This window comes from Alligator sinensis, unplaced genomic scaffold, assembly GCF_000455745.1.
Source record: "Alligator sinensis unplaced genomic scaffold, ASM45574v1 scaffold301_2, whole genome shotgun sequence".
Lineage (NCBI taxonomy): Eukaryota > Metazoa > Chordata > Crocodylia > Alligatoridae > Alligator > Alligator sinensis.
In genome coordinates this window covers 1,345,857-1,356,438 of record NW_005841874.1, presented here as the reverse complement: position 1 = coordinate 1,356,438, position 10,582 = coordinate 1,345,857, and positions in this window count along the sequence as shown.

Below are 10,582 nucleotides of genomic sequence, written 5' to 3'. Positions count from 1 at the left end.
CTCTTCCCAGCTTCTCCTTAAGACAAGCTGGTGGTGGCGGGGTTATATGACTGAGGGCCGTCTCCATGCTGCCCAATGCTTCTGCTGGAGCCATGCTGTTACTGGCAAAGTCCCCCGTAACTACGGCATGCAAGCTTGGAGATGGGACAGCCTCATGGCCGTTGGGGTGAAGCTGCAGCAAGTGGCTGAGCCTTGCTCTTTGCACTCTTCAATAAGGAGCTCCAACCCTGGGAGGCAGCGTCCCCTCTCCTCTGCTGCCCGGAAAATCAGTTAATGCCTCACTGAGGGACTCAACCCCCACTTTGGGGAAAAGCCAGCTCAAAGATGAGCTGTCATGTCTCTTCCTCTCCTTCCATCTTTTTAAGTTGGGCATCTTGGTGTGGTCCATTGGCAGACAAAGGATGTACAAAGTCCAGTTCCACTGCAAGTAGCATGTAACCTGCCTGGCTGGGAAGAGTGCTTTGCCTTGCCTCCTCGAGATCCTTAGCTTTTCCTGCTGCCGCTTTGGGCATGGGATATTAGTGTTTCGTTGATGTGCACACTCTGCTTCTCTGGCTTTCCTTCCTCTGAAGATCAATGGCCTGTGAAGCGCCCCCACCCAAAACCCCAGAGACATGATACTCCTGCAGTGTCTGGCTGCCAACTCGCAGCACCTCAACTCGACCAATCCTCCTCTGCTGCCTTATCATTAAAAAATGACCTCCCTACTCCCTTCCCTCATGCCTCAGCAGTGAGCATCTCGCCAAAAACCCAACCCTTGAGACAATTATAGTTTCTAGGATCGGAAGGGACGTGAGCAGATCGTCAAGTCCGGCCCTCGCGTTGGGCTACGTGAATTTTATCTTTATTTCAATAGCTCCTGGAGCCCAGGTCATAAAGGAAAAGCATCAATACTATTGCCTGCATCCCCTGGAGATCTTTCATGCTATATGTTGGGTGCAACAGCAGGCGGCTACCCTAATGGGAGAGGGGAGAGTGCCTGGGAGCAGAGCTCGGGGTTGGACACGGTACAGAGCACGGGCTGCCTCATCCCAGCCCTTTTCTGTCCTGGGGTCGTAGCGGTCCCCGACCCACTATAGTCTCTCCTGGAGCAGTCCCCATCCAAACAATTTCTCCGAGTGCAAAAGCACTCGCATCATTCTCGTCAAGTAACTTAATAATTCACAAGAAACATCTATTGATTTTTCAGTCGTTCTGTGCAGACACTGGGAAATAAGAGCCATTCATCATTGCATTATGTAGCTGTAATTAAAAATTACTAGGGAACTTCAACCAAAAATTGAATAATTCTAAGTGAAATTAAATAATTCTACGTAATCGCTAGTAACCGAGACCGTTATTTTATTTATCAGTAACTAAAATTACCAAGCCTTTTTTTTTCCTCCTCCTCTTTCAGGCTCTCCCTCCCCCTTTGTCTCCAAGCAAGCCCCTCTAATTTGTTTTAATTGTTAATTTTAATGAGCAATGTTTTATGATAACATTTGAGTGCGTGTGCGCGCCCGCTTGTACGCTTTTTTTTTTTTTTTTTAATAAATGTGTTTTATTGCGTTGCGCAGAGCCTGTAGGGCCTCAATGTGGGAGCAATTTGGAAGCTAAATTATTATTATTTATTTAAATCAAACCCTCCAGCCTCTTTAACCATTTGGCCGAATCTGTAATTGCAATAACAGAGCGATGGGAATGCTCAGTGCTCGCATCCTCGTGCTCCTGGGCTGGCACTAAAGGGACCTGGGCTCTATTCCTAGCTCTGTGACTATGGGAGGTCTCTTTTTCTCTTCCCTACCCAGTCGCTTTGCTTTATCTTGCGAGCTCTTCTCGCTATGGGTTTGTACAGCCCTTGTTGTCTGGAGCACCAGGTCTCATCTGGGTCCCATAGCTGATACTGCAATACACATCACAACCCAGGGTGCTGCCTTGACTCTTCTGGTCCAAGTCTGAGCAGCACCAAGCCAGCGCTCCATGCTTCGAGGGGCAGGCGAAGCAGTGCCGTGTTGATGGGTCCTAGTTGCTACCTATGCAACCTTACTCCCAGTCTTCCCCTTCTTCAGCTGGATGCTGCCTTCCAGGTGCAGAGGGCTGACACCCACAAGTGAGCTAAGGGGTGTTGCAGGAGTTTTTGGACCCTGTCCTAGCTGCACAGACAAGGTCCAGGAGACGAGGTATGAGGCCGCACTTAGCTCATCCAGGGTGGGTAGAGCGATATCCAGGTTGGTTTGTTTAAAGTGGTGTTTAAGCGAGGTGGGTACCATGCAGGGTATTGAGAGGAGACACCAGGTGTGGTCTTGTACCATGTCTCCAGGCAGATGCAACCTCAAAGGGGGATGTACAATTGACTCTTATTCAGCCTTTATCCCTCTGGGATATTAATGGGCCTGTCTTGGGGGGGTGGCCTGGTCCCGGGTGAACACAGCTCCAAGGCAGCCTTCCTGTGTGCTCCTGCGCAGCCCAGAGTATTCTGGATGCTCCTGCATCCATCCTCAATCTGCCCCCGGTCTCCTTCCTGGCATGCTATGGCTGCCCAGAGGAGAAAGGCTCAGGGGGGCATTACGGCCCCCTTCATGCCTCTATATATTGGGCTGCAGCAAGACACAGTCCTGCCATGAAGCGCTATCAGCCAGGCAGATACACGAGGGGAACGGGGATCCGATTGAGTTCTGTGCTGCTGCCTTCGTTGCCTTGGCAGATATTGCGGCTTTATGGTTGACTGCAACGAGGGAGGAGGCCAGCCATACGGCTTCCAGAAAAGCTGCTCCGAGGTGCCCAGACCCAGGTGTCATCTCGGATCTGTACAGAGAAGGTTTATCACCTCCCTGCTCCATGGCACGATGCATTTGTGCAGCCAGGCACAAATCGAGCCTGCTTTTTTTTTGTTGCTGGATTGCATTTCAAGCGTCTGTCGAGGGTCATCTGCTAAGCACCGTCACTCCAGGGGCTCTGCTGCCTGCATTGCTTCCCAGTGCTCCCTCCGAGTGACTTGGACACCTCTGCCCTCCGGACCAGGGGGGCTGGGCTGCCTGCAGCACCTCTTCTATAGGTACCCCCCTCCTGGGATGCTTCGGTCCAGCCCTTCTCAATCCTTTTAGACTCAAGGGCCCCACCGAACATGACAGGGCTTTGCTTGCACTCGTTTTTTTTTTCACTACAGAAAAATATTACAACAATTCTTCTGCTGCAAAGAGCTCAGACCAGGGCAGGTCAAAATGCTTTTGATGCAGTGTGTGCCTGTTTGAAATCTCAGGGTTTCTTCTGAACTTTGCATAGGTGTTTGCACACTTGCAACACCCTTAAAAGGCTCTTGCGGTGCCCCAGGGTGCTGTCGCATCCTGGCTGAGAATCACTGCTCTAGTCATTGTAAGGGCGTGTTGTGAAGGAAGGAGAACTGGTTTCCAGCTCACTGCTGCTCTTTTACTGAAAGACTGGAAATGCCAGCGTGTCCCTGGTTGGCACTGATGGCTCTGATGTACAGAGCAGGTTGGTTCGTGGTCTTCGCATGGCTCTCTCCATGACCTGCAGGAGCTGAGCTGAGCTGGGGGGAAGTGAAATCTTTCCTAGGTGTGTCCCAGACTTGTTCCTGTACCTTGGTGGCTGCTAAAAAACCAAAACAAAAAGCACGCACACAATAAATCGCCGCCTCCTATGCGGAGATGGAGTTTATAAATCTTATGAAGTCCATTTACCAGGAAACTGCCTTTAACCGGCAATAGCTCCCAGTTACGATCTGACCAAATAAGACACCAGCTGGAACCAGGAAATCATTTGTATGATAGGTTGGGATGTTGTTTTTTTTCATTTTATTTTATCTTTTTATGAAGAGGCTTTCATGAAACACTCCTCTTTCCTTCCCATCCTGAAAGTCCTAGGAAATAATGAGTTGACGAGTTTAATCCTCTGCTGGCATCAGGCTTGCTTCTGCTTTCAGGGAAATGGCTGTTTCTCAGGTGCATTTAAAAGCTCACGGGTTTAAACAGCTCGGCTCATGGGATGCTCCCAGCCCACCGTCCTACCCTGCTAGTCCTCTTAACGGGGCCGAGAGAATGGGAGCTCCCCGAGGACCTGGCTGCGGAGGCAGACACATCCCCGGTGAGGTCCGGGAAGAGGCAAAGTAGAAAAAAGAGACTACAGGATTTGTTGACGGGGTCGGGGGGAAGAATTAAAAAAATGCAGTTGTTAAAAAGAAGAGGAGCCTCTGGCTGGCAGCCTTTTTCTCTTAGGAAAAAAATCATAAATTTTGCTTCCTTTATTTGCTGCCTGGTGTTTGAGCCTGTCCGGATCACCATCCCCAGCTTTTCCCCTGCTGACACCCTGGCTAGTCTGGTCCCTTCTTTAATGAGAGCTGAGCTGGGATTGGGGCCTGAATCAAGATGCCAGCTATCCCAAGGGTAAGACAACTGGCAAGGTTGCTAGGGTCTTAGAGTTAGGGTCTTAGGGTGAGGAAACTCAACAGTTCCCCCTCGCTCTGGGAAGAGAGCCCCTTCCTACAAGGCTCAGAGTGACCAAGTGACTTGAACCAGACTTCCTTCAGCCCCGGGCTAGAGAGACCCCATTGCCCCTGGGTAGCTGGGCAGCTGCGTAGAGGAAGTGCCCTGACCCTGGCTGGGGTCCAGTGATGTCCCAAAGGAGACCGGCCAGCGTCCTGAGAAAAGCAGGAGTTGCCCACGTAGGAGTCGGAGTCTGCAGCCCAGGCTAAAAGCAGCCGATGCTTGGTTAGGAAGCAGGGTGACCCCGATCCCAGATTCACAGAGCACTGGCAGGGACCGCAGTCAGTTCTGGATGCTTGCAGCCTTCCTTGCATTTGCAATAGGAAAATGGCCAGCATGTGCCCTCTGCCGGGGAGATCCAGAACATCACGACTTACTCCAAAGCACGTAAAAAAAGGTCAGGCAGAGAATAATGGAACTGCGTTAAGTCCCCCAGGGTCTCTCCCCACGGGCCAGGGCAGGGTTGTATCTTCCTTTGGGCTCCATCCAGCCTCGTTCGAGCAATCAGACCCCTTCTCCTTCCAAGAGTTTGTCCCACGGCCTCGCGCATCTTGCTCTCAGGAATGTTTTCGTAATACTTGGCATTAATTTTCCTCTGCATAATTCAATCCCATTTAGAGCTAGTAAAACTATTCCCTGAGAGCAATTTATCCAACAAACATAGCTGGCACTTTCTGTTACTGAGCTGTCCAGGAAGAGGCCATGATTTTTCATGCTTTTTTCCATTCAGTGGATGCTGTTTATAACAGCCTTTGAGTCCTGGGTTGTTCACCAAGGCTTTTTAGAAAGTCTCCGGGCAAATATTTGATCGTTTGGAAGTTGTCGTTTGGTATTTGTTAATAGTGGCCCGTCATCCTCTCTCCCAGAAACACCTTCCCTCCCCTGAATAGAAATCCTAATCTCTGAACTCCTACTGCTCCCACCCAGAGCAAAGCTGATTTCATCTTGCGGCACGGCGGGCTTCATGATGAAACTCAACCCATCTCTGTTACGGCCCCAAAACGAACTCTTGCAGTTGCGCGTGCGCGAGCATTTGCAAAGGCCAGATCTGAACTGAGGACGACCAGGTAGAAACCACAGCTGGCTTCTGATTTTCCCTGCTCTGCCAAGTATTTACACTATTAAACTCACTCTAATCCCTTTGCTCCTAGTTATAATGCCCTCCAAGTAATCCCACGTCCTCCTCGAGGTGTGTCAACACCTCCCCGATTCGCAGGCTGTTGTCGTGTCCCCTCGCACGCAGGTTCTTAGCTGTTGCCTAGTCAAGCTTGACAGATTGAGCTCTTTTAATTTTTCCTTAGAAAATCAATCCCTCCAAACCCGTGATTCTGTTGTGGTTTTGCTCCCCCCGCCTTCATTTCTCTTCAATTTGTTGGCATATTCTTGATGCCGTGGTGCCTAATTGAACACAGCGTTACAGGTGCAACCCTGCCAGCCTCAAACCGAGACACTCCTGCTTCCTGGAGGGACAATAACCTTTCTGCTCTCTGATCTGATGCCTCTTTATCTGCAGCCCAAAATTACATTGGCTTCTCTTTTTCTGCCATATTGCATATTTGTTCTGTCTGAATTCCAGGGCTCACAAATTGCACTGAAGCCCTTTTTACTCTGCCTAATTATGACAAACATACTGGAATACTCACAATCGCTCGCTCGAGGATTGATTTGCCAAAACCTTCCTATTTTGGAGAGTTTTTATAGGAAATGTGCGAAGGGGGAAGATGGTGGGGTTCTTTTTTTTGCTGTTCTAATTAGAATAGTTACTGTCTTGCAAGAGGGATTGGAGGTGATTATTTATGGATACAAGTTGGTTCAGAAAAATTCCTAGCACCATCTGTTTGAGAGAGAACAGGAAGAATTTCAATATGCTTAGACCTTGAAGAGTAATGTTTGTATAACAGGCTCATAAAATCAATTTCTAATAGTTACAGGTACCCCCTTGGGAATTTAAATAGTCTGTTAACAAAGTTATTCCATCTGCCAAGCGAGTACATTAAAAGTGCATACACAATACTGTTAATACACACTTGCATACGCTTTTAGATTGCACATGTACTCACTGTACCACACACCCACTCCGCATGTACTCACTCATACATCCCCCAGTAGCAGGGAAGGGAGTTGGCTACCCATATGCAGACAAGAATGTCGCTTGACAACACTTGGGCCTGGGGAAAAATAGTCGTCTTCCTTAACCTCGATCAAGGCGGGTTTCTTTGCTACTCAGCTGGCCGCTTTGGACAACATTGTCCTCAAGGCACATGATGGCTCCTGCCCCACTCCAGCCCTTCATCTTCCTCCTCCTCCTCCATATTCACTTCTAAACATCTCCTCCCCTGGATGTCCATTTTGTAGCCAAGGAGAGGAGAAAAGCTACGAATGCAGCCAACAGTTTTGTTTTCTGTGCCCCTCAGCTGGCTGCTGAGCTTGATGCTACAAAGTCCCTTTCTCCAATCTAGCTTCTGCCGCAGCCATCTGCCCCTTCCCCCTATGGCTCCCTTGTGAAGCAAAGGGACAGACTTCGGCACCTGGTAGCAGAGGTTGGTTTCTGTACCTGGAGGGAGGATGTGTGGAAGGCAGACCTACACGTGACTTGCTGTGGGTCGTGGTCCACCAGCTATCTAGCTGGTAGCTAAAGACCTTCCCCCCCATATATCCCCTCCATGCAGGAGACCACATAGATCCTGCAAATTACCCATTACACGTGTGGATTATAAGTGGGAGAAAAGGGGAGTAGCAGTTGCCTAGTATTGAAGTGTGGGTCTCTGGGTCGTCTGGGCCACAGCTGCGCTGGGCTGTTCAGCGTGGGGGTGGGCGTTCTGCTGCTTCTGTGAGCAATGCTAGGAGACCACAGGCATGTCTCTCCTGTTTCTGCTCTTCTCCATGCATGTGTTTGCACCTCCTTCACTGCCTGCATATAGGCTGTTACAGTGTGCACACTCCAAATGCCCTCCTTCCTGTTCAGGGGTGTAGAGTACCCCCTCCCCGCCCCCTGCTAGTAGCAGAGAGCTGGGGCAGAGATGAAAGACCTCCTTTGCCAGAATTTTTAGAGTATTAAGTTGAAAGCCTTGCACAAAGCGGGAGATTTTTGGCTTCTATAAAAGGATTACGGAAGAGATGTGATGCAGAGACCTATCATCAGAGAGGCAGGGTCAGTAGCGGGTCTGCGGCACAGCTACAAGTGGTCAATGCAAGCAGCATCTCATGCATTCACCTGGGTGGGGTGGCTGCAGATACCATCCCTAGCCTGGGGCTCCAGTTAGTAAATACCCACGCTGCTTCCCCAGTGGGGGAAGAAGAGCTGGCTACTCCAGTGGTGTGGGGCAGGGGTAAGGGTGGTTTGCACCCTTGGGTCTCCCAGCATCCCCCCAGCTTGGCACCTCCTGGCCTTGCCCATTGTGCTCACCTTCCTCGGACAACTTGGCACATACCTCCCAGTCACAGCTGCTAAGTGCCATGTGCCCCCCCCCCCGGCCTACCTCCTCCCACTGTGCAGGGCAGGGTATATTAGAGCCAGAGCAGCCAAAGAATTTACTTTAAATGTCCCCCATGGAGGGCATTAAACACGGCGGCTCTGAAAAGATTGCGTTCTGGGTTTTACCGATCGTGATTTATAGCTGGAGTTATGCAGTGTGTCCAGAATATCGATTGAGAACTTTGTTGCCTATTGTGTTTAATAGCAGTTGAAGTCCTTGTTTTAATATCCTAGCGTTTTCACTCTGGCGGTGTATGCAGATCTGCCTGCGTGTCTGGCAGGTGAGGCTGTTGATCACAGTGAGTCTCAGGCTGCCTTCTGCCCTGATGCTCTGGGGGTGTTTCCACCAGGTCCCCTGTGCTGGGGGTACACAGGAAGCTCCTACACCTCGAGCTCTGTAGTGCTGCACCTGCCGCTGGCCCCTGCGCTCGATAAATTAAAACTAGTTCAGGCACATCACCAGCTCGCTGCCCTTCCAGCAGACATCTCCATTGTCAAGCTTCCCTTCCCATATCAGGGTGGTTTTCCCTTCCTCAGAAGCACTGGGTGTTGGCTACAGCCAAGGCTGGGTATTTTGACTGGGTCGTGACAATGCTCTTGCTGGGACCTAAACCTAGAGATTCCTGGCTGGAGGGTTGTGCCCCTCCGCTCAGGATCAGACCAACACCACATTTCTGGTATGGACTCGGGGGCATTTTGCCTTCCTCTGTAGCGGTGGCTTGGCCTGTACCTGGGATCTCTTGAGTGTATTTTAACAACCCTTGCCACGGCAGGACATAGGCCACCATAGTCCCTCTGCATTACCTGTGCCAGGTTTGGGTGTTATGTCTTGTGGCCATGCTACATTTGGGTGTTATGTCTTTGTGTCTACTGTCATTTTAGTAACGGGATAGACAATGGATGTGTATAGGATGGTTTGGGTAGGGATGCTGCTGCTTGAGGTAAGGGTTGGACTGCATGTGAACTCTGGAGGTCCTTCCCAGCCCTATTTTTTATAATTCAGCTGCCCAGTCCTCTGGTCTTCTGGATCTCCCTGGCCAGGGCTATCTTTTCAATTGTCTGCGAGTGCTCTTCCTGCTCCTGTTCTGTTCAAGTTACTTTAACATTTTACTCGAAGTAAAGTAAAACGCTAATGGAGTAAAAAAATGCATTTTACTTGCAGTAAAGGGTCTCAAGACTGCAGCATTGCACAATTTCCAGTCTTGAGACTGGAGGCTTGAGCTTTAATCTCCTAAGACGGGAAGAAGATGCCTGGTATAGAACCAGGCTGTGCTGCCTTTGGTCCATCTGGGGAGCTTTTGTTGCTTGGAAAATCACTAGGGAAGTCCCCAGCCGCCTAGTCAGAGCAGCTGTGGCTGTTCCTTGTGCTGCTAGCACTTGGGAGAGGCTGTGCTCTACTATTTTTGGTGGTGGTAATCCTTTCGGAGGTAGTTTTTGGCTTCCCACCTCCGTGGAAATCCTTTGCTCGAGTGCTCAATGAGGTGTCCAAGGTTGCAGCTCCGCAGGATGTTTCCTAGCATCTATCCCAGGGCATTGACTTCCATCTACTCTTCTCCCCGGGGAATAGGTGGTTTCACTGAAGTACCTTCCCTTAGAGCAGCTACCTCCAGCCGCTGAGAATGGCGGCGCTGTGAATTTTGGCAGAGGAGGAAACCTTGGAGAAAAAAGCCACTATGTTTTCTTGGGACTGATTTTATCCTCTTCTGTTGCCACCTGTGCGCAGCGTTCGAAGGCTGCCTTCTGCCTTCCCCACCTGGGGAGCAGGCTCATCGCTGCCTGTTGCAGAGGCTGCAGCATCTTCCCTTTCTCTCATTTTTGGTTTCTTTCCTTCCTGGCTGCTCCTGAGTCATGTGGGAGGATCTGCTAGCTTGTGGAGATCTGATTTTTATCTGTTCATTTCCTAGGGCGAATGTATTGATCTGTGATTTCTCTCCTGATATTACAGATTTCTGTTCCTCCTCCTCCTCCTTCCTCTTTTTAACTTTCTCCCTCCGTGAAGGAGACGGTTTCAGCGTTCACAGAGAAGTGCTGTGCTTGGAGGAGACATTCATTTCCCTGACTCACGACAGTGCCCAGCTGCCTACCGAGAGCTCCCGTGTGTTGGCATCCCCCCACATGCCAGTATAATTATTTGCAGTGTTTTCCTTTGTGGCTGCATTATTCCAGTCATTGCAGTCAGTGTCATCCCAGATACTTAATCTTTCTGTGAAGGTCACGTGCTTTTATTTTATGCTATTTTAATTGAATGCCCTGGTTCATAGTTCATATCTGGCCAGAATCCTCCAGGGGTCTCGGAGACGATTTCCCTTTTTTGTGCTTCCTCTTTCCCGAAGTGTTATCAGCCTGAGCTGGGACTCGGAGTTCTTGGACGTGTGTTACTGCTGCCGGGGATGGTGCGTGGCAGTTTCAGGATGTTATTTATCGCTCTGTTTTGCTCTTTGATGTTGTCATCTTCTGTTTCTGCTAAGCAGGCGAGGAGCTGGTGATGGGAACTAGGGATGCTCAAGCTGGGTCTCAGACAAACCGATCCAAACCACCCTTGGTGCCACTGTTTTGGTGCGTGTCGGAGGGGGCTAGACCAGGGTGGGGTGCTGGAAGGCACCAGCTGGCTTTTTGTCATTAGAGGTTG